Source organism: Scyliorhinus torazame, chromosome 7, assembly GCF_047496885.1.
Source record: "Scyliorhinus torazame isolate Kashiwa2021f chromosome 7, sScyTor2.1, whole genome shotgun sequence".
Lineage (NCBI taxonomy): Eukaryota > Metazoa > Chordata > Chondrichthyes > Carcharhiniformes > Scyliorhinidae > Scyliorhinus > Scyliorhinus torazame.
Genome location: NC_092713.1, coordinates 42,586,960 through 42,599,775, shown reverse-complemented (window position 1 = coordinate 42,599,775; position 12,816 = coordinate 42,586,960). Strand labels below are relative to the sequence as shown.

The 12,816-nt window shown below is 46.8% G+C and overlaps 1 protein-coding gene across 4 annotated transcripts in view; it reads right to left on the bottom strand.

The window, feature by feature from the left end:
* Positions 1-12,816, bottom strand: part of LOC140426175 (very long chain fatty acid elongase 1-like) — a 124,214-nt gene that overhangs the window by 56,434 nt on the left and 54,964 nt on the right. Inside the window, exons 1-2 of one of the 4 annotated variants that reach the window (XM_072510614.1) lie at positions 11,151-11,318; positions 9,603-9,708 (exon numbers count right to left, since the gene is read on the bottom strand). The exons of 1 other annotated variant lie outside the window; for it this stretch is intronic. The gene's annotated coding sequence lies outside the window, so the exon portion shown is untranslated. Of the gene's footprint in view, positions 1-9,024; positions 9,197-9,602; positions 9,709-11,150; positions 11,328-12,816 lie in introns of those variants that run through there. 2 more of the 4 variants (XM_072510613.1, XM_072510615.1) reach the window with 2 other exon arrangements.

Genomic DNA, 12,816 nt, shown 5'->3' with positions numbered 1-12,816 from the left:
AGGGGGCTCCACCCAGGCACCCCTTCCACCCTAGTTTGGTGTTCTGTAAAAAGAAAGTGAAAATAGAAGAGAGGGGAGGAAAGACCCCTGTCCTGTTATATTTCATAGATCCTATATGTGTTTTGCTTTGCGATGTATATACCTAATGTGCAAAACCCAATAATTATTATTTTTTTTAAATAAATTGTACAGGGAACAGACTAGTACCAACCATCCTCACTGAAACACCATTCACACAGAATGCTTGTTCTGTGAACACTAGGGGTTAGAGAACAAAACCAGAATCAGCCTGGAATCACACACCACATTAGTCAGTCAATCATTTACACAGTTACAGGGACACAAATATAAAGAAATTTAAAAAGGTTAACCTTTTGATTGCCAAGTCAGGTAAAGATGGAAAGATCAAGCAAATGCCACTTATCTGGGGTGAAATAAGGCAATTTTATGCCAAAGATTGCGTCCATTAGTTGATTGCATTGCTGTTATGAATGTTACAAATGGTAGCGAAAGGCAGGGAAATAAAATTGCTTTAGGTACACCTGACATTTCCAGCATAGATTTAGACAAACCCATGCAAAAGCTAAGAGGCCAAAGCAAGTTCTGACGTTTTGTGCTAGTTTTAAAGCTGGCCCTGCCTATAAATTGGCCAGAGTCACGATCAATTTTAATCGTGGCGAGTTTCTGCTAAAGACAGATTTGTGGGGCGGACTTCAGGTGGCGGCAGGCGGGAGGCAGCCGCACACCGAGGGCTCCCGTTCGGGAACAGAATTTTTGGAGTCTTAAAATGCCCGGTCCCAGGGGCAACGGAGGCTGCAAAAGCAGTAAGAAGGCACAAGTGAGGTGAAATGTCCAAGTGGGGGACAAAACGGCCGTGAAAAAAGTGGTTAACTAAAGTCCACCAGGGAGTGGAAAGGTCAGCGTGGGGACTGCAAGGAAAGCAGATGCTGGGGCACCAGGGGAGGCCACATTGCTCACAGCAGAAGAAATGACCACGGTGATGGCCGTGGAACTTTGAAAAACAGTTCACAAAGCACATGGAAGCAATGAGGAAAGAGATGGGGGCAGTATTGAAAGTGCTGGTGGAGGAGGCGATTGCCCCGGTGAGGGCGGCGGTATCGAGTGCAGTGGCAGAGGTGCGGGAGCAAGGAGAGACATTGAAGGAAGTGGAAGAGGCAGTATCGCAGCAGTGATCAACTCAATTCGATGGGGAAGGAGTTGCGGAGGGTGATAGAGACCAATAGTGAGCCAAAATGGAAGACCTGGAAAACAGATCCAGGTGACAGAATCAAAGGATTGTGGGTCTGCCCAAAGAAGGAGTATTTTGCCACGATGTTGGCGAAGCTATTGGGGGAGGGGGAAGATTCCTCCCGACATGAACTGGATCGGGCTCATCGGTCGTGGAGTCCTATACCAAAGGCGAGTGAACCGCCAAGAGTAGTGACTGTTTTTCCATAGGTACAGTGTGAAGGAGAAGGTCCTGTGCTGGGCAAAGCGGAAGCGGGTGGTGCAGTGGGCTGGAGCTGGTATACGCATATACCAGGACTTTGCGGTGGAGCTGGCGAGGAGGCGGGCTGCCTTCATCCGGGTGAAGAAGGCACTGTACATCAGCAATGTGCAGTGCGGCATAGTATATCCAGCTAAGTTCAGGGTGACCTACAAATCCAAGGACTTTTATTTTGGGACGGCGGAAGGAGTTTGCGAAGGCAGAAGAACTGTGGCAGAATTGAGAAATGGTCGTGTACCGATGTAGCCTCATGTAACTTTAGTTTTTCACTACGTGTTGGTGTATGTACTAAAATGAGTCAACGCTGTATATATTTGGACAAGGGAAGAGATGGGACTTTCATTTGCAATGGTGGTTCTTTGGGGCTTGGGTATGTATGCGGGGGTTGTGTGCTAAAGGGGATTTCTGTTTTTCCTGGGATCGGACAAGGGGGAAGGAGACCCGGGCGGGGGTGTCTACACTGGCCGGTTTAAGCCAGCCAGTGAATGGGAGTGCAGCCATCGGAGCCTGGTAGAACAGGTTCCGGTGAGTTTAGTCAGGGTGAAATGTTGGGGGAAGGAACAGAGGTTTGGCGGGGGGGGGGGGGGGGGGGGGGGGGTTGGCAGGGGGGGGGGGGGGGGTTGGCGGGGGGGGGGGGGGGAGAGGAGTTTACAAGAGGAAGTGAAGGGGAGGAATCTGGGAGGGAGGTGTCTACAATTCATGGCAGTTCGGGCATTGGATGGCATTGAATATTAGGGAGAGGGATCGGGGGTGGACACTATGTCAATGGTGACCATAGGCGATTCCCGATTCCTTTTTCCCCACCTTGGGAGGGTGTTTTATTTGATGCTTATATTGGCAGGTGGGCCACTGTTTGGGACGGTGGGAGGATGGGATCGTTGCTGTTGATAAGGGGGTTGACATTGTATTTGTTACCGTTTACGTGGGGTGTAAATTCGGAAGAAAATGTGAAAATGCAGAATAAAAATATTTTTTACAAAACATACATATTTGTGGGCATGAGGGGGAGACCAAGAGAGATTATACAATGTGTTTTGTTGCGAGGGTTAGAAAGCTCTGGGGCTTCTCCCAGAGGAGAGCGCCTCATTGCACTGAAGCGGAGCATTCAGAGATGGGCGTGGATGTTGTAAATTAAATTTAGTTTGTTTTCCTTTTTCTTTCATTACTATTGTGGACAAATATCACATCAGGAATCACTTGATCAGTACCATGTGATCAACGACCACATGATCTCCAGAATGTCAAATGGAGTTGGCATTTAGGTTTACTCAGGTAGAAGGCTAGGCACCGGTGAAAAATGCTAGTGGTGATCAGCTCATTTCAACAATTAGATGAAACTAATGGCAGTTTACCAGTCAAATGCTAACTGATTGCATTTTACATTTGGTAATAGACAACGGCAAAATTCAGTTCAGAAAAACCATATAGGAGTACAATTGTGCTGACGGGTTTAGTACACTGGGCTAAATCGCTGGCTTTTAAAGCAGACCAAGGCAGGCCAGCAGCACGGTTCGATTCCCGCACCAGCCTCCCCGAACAGGCACCGGAATGTGGCGACTAGGGGCTTTTCACAGTAACTTCATTGAAGCCTACTCGTGACAATAAGCGATTTTCATTTCATTTCAAAACACAGGAGCATCATAAAATGACTACCACCTATCAGAATTGATGGATAGGAGTTCCAACTCACATTTACCAAATTGGATTTTGTTTTGGCAGAGTTCATTAGCTTAATAACTTCAGCAAGGATCATTTGAACAGTGCATTATCGATAATTAATCTCACAACTTCTCTAAACAGAGATTACAAAAAACACTACGATTGTATAAATGACAGTCCACCAAAACATGGATTGGGAGAACGGGATGCCAGAATACATTGCAGTCCACAAGCAAGGTGGTGCCTGGTCACTCCCTGCTCCAACCTTTGCCTCTGCCATGGCCCTAACAAACTCTAGGAACAGTTCAGCCTGAACTAACTTCAGATCAAACATCGGGTGTAGGTAATGACACTGCTCAGATCCATCTTTACTTGCCCTATCACCACCTCTTTTGCCTTCCAACCAGACCCGCTAGTTCTTCTTCTCCCCCCTCGGACATCCTCTTCTACCTCGGGACAATTCTATTCGCAGTTCACAATAGAAAATAGGAGTCCGTCATTCAAGACTGCGCCTCACATTTTCCCCATATTCCTGGAGCCTCATTTCCTCAAATACATTGCGACTTGGCCGCCATTGCCTTTTATTGGTAGGAAATGCCACAGGTTCACCATCCTTAGATGATGACATTTCTCGTCTTTGTCCAAATGACCCGAGACTGTTACCCCTTGTTCTAGATCCTCCTGTCATGGGAAACATCATCACTGCTTCCAGTCTGTCTAGCCCAGTCAGAATTTAAATTAGGTCCCCTCATTCTAAATTTCAAAGAATAGACCCAGTCGATCCAAACCCTCTTCGTACGACAATCCTGTATTCCCTGGAATCAGGCTCAGTTACCGCACTCCCTCTGTGGAAGTTTCGGCGACTGGTGTTCTAGGACACCCAGGTCCCTTTGTACAGCAACAGTTCCAAAACTACTATTTAGATACTCTGCCATTCCGTATCTCCAACTTCACAGCTAAATATATCACCTCAATCCCACACGACAGTAACCTCTAAACGTGAGACTTTATAAAGTTGCAGGTTCTCTTATCATTTCTCTCCCCAATATTCAATTTCAGCAACCAGAAAATTAATGGTTCCTCTTTCCAGGTGCTACCTAACCAGAAAGTTTCCAGTATTTTTGCTATGAGCTCAAGAGGCAAGGGGAGGCAATGGCATAGTGATATTATCACTGGACTAGCAATCCAGAGACCCAGGATAATGCTCTGGGTGCGAATCCCACCAGGCCTAGGTAGGTTGGTTGAATTCAATTTTAAAAATCTGGAATGAAGTCCAATGACGACCATGAAACCATTGCTGATCATCATGAAAGCCCATCTGGTTCACTAATGTCCTGTAGGGAAGGAAATCTGCCATCCCTACATGTGACTCCAGACCAACAGCATGTGGTTGACTCTTAACTGCCCTCCGGGATGCGCAAATGCTCACCCAGCCAGTGATGCCCACATCCCATGACCGATTTTAATATTTTCCTCGTATTCCCATGCAAAATGTAGGAACAAACCTCACTGGTTGCACCAGATAATCAAGTGTTCAGCATCACATGGTGTAGGCATGGCAGACTCCACTGCATTTACTACGGAGGAAGACAGTAGGATAAATGCACAATTTGCTGTCCAGTTGATCTTTGGTTTCGACTCCCTTCTTCCAAATCAGCAGCCATAGGTTATGGCCATCAGTTACCGATACAACTGAGAGACTATATTCGCCAACTTTGAAGCGCCGCCCTTATCATAGAATTTACAGTGCAGAAGGAGGCCAGTCGGCTCATCGAGTCTGCACCGGCTCTTGGAAAGAGCACCCTACCCAAGGTGAACACCTCCACCCTATCCCCATAAACCCAGTAACCCCACCCAACACGAAGGGCAATTTTGGACACTAAGGGCAATTTATCATGGCCAATCCACTTAATCTGCACATCTTTGGACTGTGGGAGGAAACCGGAGCACCCGGAGGAAACCCATGCATACACGGGGAGGATGTGCAGACTCCGCACAGACAGTGACCCAAGCCGGAATCGAACCTGGGACCTTGGAGCTGTGAAACAATTGTGCTATCTACAATGCTACCGTGCTGCCCCTTGTAGCAGATGTATGGACATCCTGGGGCTGTGATCCAGTGGTCAGATGATCATTATACAGCTGGTGTATAAAGCCATTAACAATCCGATGGAGATGTTCAGTCAAGTGCTTATGCTGATATCGTCAGAGTCTGCCAAGATGGAGAAGGGTTCAATCGTCTTCTCTCCTGCTCAGGTCTCACCACTGCAGGGAGTGTGTTGAAAATGCAGGCTTGATAATAGCCTAGTGTCTTCAGTCACGTTGTTCTTGTTCCACAGTTTTACTGAGTGTGCATGCAAATCTCAAGGTCATACATTTAGTGAAGCAAAGATCACCTTGGTTCCCTTTCACCTATTTCAGTGCCTCAGCCACACAACAGTTCAAAAACTTTGGTTCTATGCAGATCTGGCCTTGGAAGCAGGACGCACCCAGCTATTTATTTGGTAACCTAGCAGATCAGTTTCACCAGCCTTCCATTCAAGAGAGCAATGGGTTCCATGGTAAAGATGTCTGCTTCCTCATGAACCCTGGGGTTTCCCACAACCAACCCCCTACATCTTCACACTCTCTCTCTTTGGTCAATCTTATATCATATCACACAGCTGCCAAGTAGCCTGTCCTAAACATTAATGTGGCTTTTTCTTTCACCATGGGGTGGCACGGTGGTTAGAGCTGCTGTCTCACAGCACCAGGGTCCCAGGTTCACTTTGTTCGCCCCCTGTCTGCATGGGTTTCCTCCCACAGTCCAAAGATGCATTAGCTATGAGGAGCGGCTGAATAAACTCGGTTTGTTCTCACTGGAACGACAGAGGTTGAGGGGCAACCTGATAAGAGGTCTACAAAATTATGAGGGGCATAGACAGAGTGGATAGTCAGAGGGGTCAATTACTAGGGGGCATAGGTTTAAGGTGCGGGGGGCAAGGTTTAGAGGAGATGTACGAGGCAAGTTTTTTTTTTTTTTTTTACACAGAGGGTAGTGGATGCCTGGAACTCGCTGCCGGAGGTGGTGGTGGAAGCAGGGACGATAGTGACATTTAAGGGGCATCTTGACAAATACATGAATAGGATGGGAATAGAGGGATACGGATCCAGGAAGAAGTGTAGAAGATTTAGTTTAGATGGGCAGCATGGTCGGCACAGGCTTGGAGGGCCTGTCCCTATGCTGTACTTTTCTATGTTATGTGCGGGTTAGGTGGAGTGGCCACGCTAAATTGCACTGGTGTCCAGGGATTTGCAGGTTAGGTTATATGGTTACGGGATAAGGTGGTGCAGACATGGGTCAGGTGGTTCATTCAAAGGGTCAGTGCAGACTCAATGGGCCGAATGGCTTCCATCTGCACTGTAGGGCATCTATGATCACATGTCCAAAACATAACATGTATTTACAACGGTTTAAAAATGGTTCTTTCTATCCTGGGGCAACAAATCGAGAATTTGACCCCCTCGTCCAATGTCTTGCCTCCATCCTGGGTTATGCAATGCTGCATCAGATCATGATAATGCTCCCTCCATTCAAATGTAAATAAGCCAGCATTAGACTGCAGGAGGTCAAGGTAACTGAATATACAGGAATAAAGTCTTGCAGGCACATAGTGATACGTGGAGTCACACCAATCAACATTTACAGAATTCCTACAGTGCAGGCCATTCAGCCCATTGAGTCTGCAGCAACCCTCCGAAAGAGCACTCCACCTAGGCTCCTCCCCCCACCCTATCCCTGTAACCATGGCCAATCCACCCAAGAACAAAGAACAAAGAAAAGTACAGCACAGGAACAGGCCCTTTGGCCCTCCAAGCCTGTGCCGACCATGCTGCCCGACTAAACTACAATCTTCTATACTTCCTGGGTCCGTATCCCTCTATTCCCATCCTATTCATGTATTTGTCAAGATGCCCCTTAAATGTCCCTATCGTCTCTGCTTCCACCACCTCCTCCGGTAGCGAGTTCCAGGCACCCACTACACTCTGCGTAAAAAACTTGCCTCATACATCTACTCTAAACCTTGCCCCTCTCACCTTAAACCTATGCCCCCTAGTAATTGACCCCTCTACCCTGGGAAAAAGCCTCTGACTATCCACTCTGTCTATGCCCTTCATAATTCTGTAGACCTCGATCAGGTCGCCCCTCAACCTCCGTCGTTCCAGTAAGAAACCGTCGTTCAGGTGAGAACAAACAGTTTATTCAACAGTTCCTCATAGCTAATGCCCTCCATACCAGGCAACATCCTGGTAAATCTCTTCTGCACCCTCTCTAAAGCCTCCATATCCTTCTGGTAGTGTGGCAACCAGAATTGAACACTATACTCCAAGTGTGACCTAACTAAGGTGCTATACAGCTGCAACATGACTTGCCAATTCTTATACTCAATGCCCCGGCCAATGAAGGCAAGCATGCCGCATGCCTTCTTGACTACCTTCTCCACCCGTGTTGCCCCTTTCAGTGACCTGTACACCTAGATCTCTCTGACTTTCAATACTCGAGGGTTCTACCATTCACTGTATATTCCCTACCTGCATTAGACCTTCTAAAATGCATTACCTCACATTTGTCTGGATTAAACTCCATCTGCCATCTCTCCGCCCAGGTCTCCAAACAATCTAAATCCTGCTGTATCCTCCAACAGTCCTCATCGCTGTCTGCAATTCCACCAACCTTTTGTGTCATTGCAAACTTACTAATCAGACCAGTTACATTTTCCTCCAAATCATTTATATATACTACGAACAGCAAAGGTCCCAGCACTGATCCCTGCAGAACACCACTAGTCGCAGCCCTCCAATTAGAAAAGCACCCTTCCATTGCTACTCTCTGCCTATGACCTAGCCAGCTCAACCCCTGGTCCCGTGTGACTTCACCTTTTGTACCAGACTACCATGAGGGACCTTGTCAAAGGCCTTACTGAAGTCCATATGGACAACATCCACTGCCCTACCTGCAATCATCTTTCTGACCTCTTCGAAAAAACTCTTTATCAAGTTAGTGAGACATGACCTCCCCTTCACAAAACCATGCTGCCGCTCACTAATACGTCCATTTGCTTCCAAATGGGAGTAGACCCTGTCTCGAAGAATTCTCTCCAGTAATTTCCCTACCACTGACGTAAGGCTCATCGGCCTGTAGTTCGCTGGATTATCCTTGCTACCCTTCTTAAACAAAGGAACAACATTGGCTATTCTCCAGTCCTCCGGGACATCACCTGAAGACAGTGAGGATCCAAAGATTTCTGTCAAGGCCTCAGCAATTTCCTCTCTAGCCTCCTTCAGTATTCTGGGGTAGATCCCATCAGGCCCTGGGGACTTATCTACCTTAATATTTTTCAAGGCGTCCAACACCTCGTCTTTTTGGATCTCAATGTGACCCAGGCTATCTACACACCCTTCTCCAGACTCAACGTCTACCAATTCCTTCTCTTTGGTGAATACTGATGTAAAGTATTCATTTAGTACCTCGCCCATTTCCTCTGGCTCCACACATAGATTCCCTTGCCCATCCTTCAGTGGGCCAACCCTTTCCCTGGCTACCCTCGTGCTTTTTATGTACGTGTAAAAAGCCTTGGGATCTTCCTTAACCCTATTTGCCAATGACTTTTCGTGACCCAACCTGCATATCTTTGGACTACTGAAACTACAATCTCTGACAAGCCACACAAGTGATAATTCCATCCACCCCCACCCCACAACAAAAATAAATGCTGCAGTTTGCAGTTCTCACAAAAACATACAGACAACATATTACAGAGAACGCATTAGATGCTGTTGCAGGGCAACTATGAAAGCATAGATTAGCATTCGCTTACAAAACCACATTGCTGCAGTCCTTCTTCCCATTCCACTAGCGTTCACCTCAAGGGCTTTTGTTTTAAAGAAACATGCCCCCTTCTGTAAAGAGGACACTTCATCCAGCAGTAGAGGTAGCCATGTTCACAAGACAATCAAGCACCGACCGTACCGTACCGCTGCCCCAGCACTGGTTTCACAACCGAAAGGTAAACATAAATCTTTCCTGCAGACCTCGATCTCAGTCAGAAGGCCTCGTGAGATCTGAAAGCACAATATTTCTTAAGAGGTTTTCTTTAATCCATACTCCAGCTGGATAGAGCCCGAAAATCAAATTGCGCACCATTTTAAAGCTATAAATGCTCATTTAAGTTGAATAAATAATCAAACAAGTGATTTAAAGTGGATCAGGAGGATAGAATTACAGGTAAGCGCCCAACCCTCCTAAGACCACATTTGGCAGAGGCGGAATGACACACACCTGCTAGTTACTGAACAGTGCAAGACAACGACAGACAGACACACAACTAAAGAACCAATTTGTGGCAGCAATGGACACATTATGGTCACTAAACACCGATTAGAGACGGACACAAACCTATCCAGCATCATCCAGCAACTTGGGCCCAGGTGTAGACAGACTGTCGATCTCTCAGTTTGTCACTAGGGGCCAGTCTCACACACCTCCGAGGAGTGAGGAATGTCTAAAATGTGGAAAAACAGGTTTGGACTGATCAGTTAACACCCTCCACTTACAGTAACTGCAACAGCCCAATACAGGTGCACTACTACTCACTTGTTATTTAAACTGGGCAACTAGGCATTATTTGAAAACTTGGCAGTCAGCCCACTCTTTAGAGCACACACATACTGAATCTTGCTTAACTAAATCCTCCCACAAATCAATAGAGAGAAAAAAAAAAGTGTCCTTCATTCAACTTAACCTTCTCACAAGAAAGGTCTCAACCAAGAGGTCCACGAGTCATACACAACCAGAGTCAGAACTCAAATCTTCTGTACAAAAGAAAAAACAGTGAGTTCAAGTTAGACTGGACCACACTGATGGCTCAGATGAAACTCCTAGTCGACATGTACCTGCCCCAGCTGCATCATCACAATTGGAGGGGTAAAATTAGCCATGGTTTGGCAGTCCTGAATGACATATGCAAGGACAGAAATTGGACTTGGTTGCAGTGTTAAAGACTCTACAAGTGAACCCCAGAAACTAGTCAGTCAATGCCTAAAAAAGGGTCAGGGAGGGTGTGGAATAAAATTAAGTTACGCAACATTTACAACCATTCCAGGACTGGGTGTACTGCTTGGATCAGTAGCACTTGCGACAGAAGTCAGAAGTTCAAACCCCAGTTCAGGTCTAGGCAGATACATATTGGGACACATTTTGGAGAGATCCTGCCCTGCCAGACCAAAGATTGTCTTTCTACATAAAATAATTTCTACTCTTCAGAAAGGCAGAAATCCCATGGCACTATTTCAAAAGAGCAAAGCTTTTCTCAAGACGCCTGGCCAAACATTAACCCTCAACCAAACTGGGGTTTGGGGGGGGGGGAGGAGAAGTTGTTCTGGTGATCACATTGCTATTGGAGAGCTTACTGTACACAAATTGGCTGACATCCACATCACAACTGTGGGCAAAACTTCCCCAAAAAAGTGCTTTACAGCCAATTAAATGTTTAGACTCCCAGAGAAAAGGTTCTCTTCACAAGAATCCATACCAACAGACAAATAAGGATCTGATATCTGCCTCATGTGAAAGAGAGTCAGCAAATTAAACTGAAGTAAAACACAACTTGAGCAGAACAAAAGTTATTCAGCTCTCAACAGCTTTCTAATCAAAAATCTCTGGAGAGGTCAATACTATATGGTTTTTTTTTATAAAAGTGTTTTATAACCCCGCACGAAACAAAAAGCAGCTAGGCAGCAATATCCGTGTAGTTCTGACCACCCATTTTAGAGAAACTGGTTCCCTCCACTGCGAGGCTGCTCCTTCACAGTCAGTTCCTGTTTTGAGCAGCAGACTTCCTTGCCCGTACACAGCAGCTCCCAGCCTTTTGTGTTTGCCCCATACCCACCCCTACAGCTTTACAGTCAGTCAGTTAGTTCCTGAAAGTCGGAGGAGAGCGCTCACCTGATTTCAGAAGTCCTCTTGGTGGGTCTTTTAAAATAACTGACCCCTCCCCAGTGTCCCTTGACCACCTGTCAGAGACGGCAAGGGGGAAGGGAGGGGAGCGGAGAGGAGAGAGAGCCTGGTACAACTCAGTGCCAGAGGCCCACCCCTGCATGAATCATCCATTCAGTGGCAAATTTCTTAAACAAACAGTCCCAGTTAGCAGTGTGTGTGTGTGGGCCCCACCCCATTCCGCTCTGCACAAATCCACTTTCGCATAAACAATTAATCCATCTAGACTCCCTCCCCCCTCCAAGAGAGAGAGAGTTAACTGTCGAGGTGCCAACAAAAAGTAGTAAAAGTCACTCCTTCCTCAGCTCAGGGAGGACTAAACCCCGAACCCCCCCCCCCCCCCCCCACTAGCCTTTCGCTCATTTGCGCAGGAACCAGTTTCAGATCGTGGCCCTTTTTTATATTGCAACACTGTTGCATGTAGCGGCGGCTGTGCTATAAATCGGAGGAGACAGCATTGCTGCCAGGTACCCTGAACTGCAGTCACTCTCCCCTTCTAAAGTAACAATGTCTCTCCTGCTGCCGAGTCTGAAAAGTTGGCATCTCTACCAGTAGAATGAGGTCCTTCTCCAGCTGCCAAATAAACCACAAACCACCTTCAAAGCATGCACAAACTTGCCAAATACAGTAGCTTGGTGCCAATCTAGAATTTATCCCACTGTATAATTGGAACCAATTTCACACCACTGAAAACCCTCAGAATATTAATCAACTCCTGAACTAAGCATTCCCCCCTCTGGATGAATAGCAGAGTGCCATTTCTACACCCTGGCACTGGCCTCAACAAATCTGGCAATTTCAACTGCAAACCAACATCATTTCATCATCAAGAGAACATTGATTTCAACTTGGACTCTCATTCTCAGTTTACAGCTGGCCAGGAACACAAGTCTTAAATCTTTGTCATGACCAGGTGGGAAAGGGATTGGAGGAAACCTAGGCACTGGCAACAACATATCCAGCCCGTCGACCCTGCACAGTCCTCTTTGCTAACTGTGGGCTTGTGACAAAATTGAGAGATCTCAGACAGTCAAGCAACAGCCCGACAGTCATACTCACTGATCATGCCTTACATACAATGTCCCAGTCACCACCATCACCATCCCTGGGCCATGTTGTGCCATCAGCAATACAGAGCAAGCAGAGATGGCAGCACAGCATAGTCCGGGATGGGTTGCCCTGGGAGTCCTCAACATTGACTCTGGACCCCATGAGGTCTCATGGCTTTACAAAGAACAAAGAAATGTACAGCACAGGAACAGGCCCTTCGGCCCTCCAAGCCCGTGCCGACCATGCTGCCCGACTAAACTACAATCTTCTACACTTCCTGGGTCCGTATCCCTCTATTCCCATCCTATTCATGTATTTGTCAAGATGTCCCTTAAATGTCACTATCGTCCCTGCTTCCACCACCTCCTCCGGTAGTGAGTTCCAGGCACCCACTACCCTCTGCGTAAAAAACTTGCCTCGTACATCTACTCTAAACCTTGCCCCTCTCACCTTAAACCTATGCCCCCTAGTAATTGACCCCTCTATCCTGGGGAAAAGCCTCTGACTATCCACTCTGTCTATGCCCCTCATAATTTTGTAGACCTCTATCAGGTCTCCCCTCAAC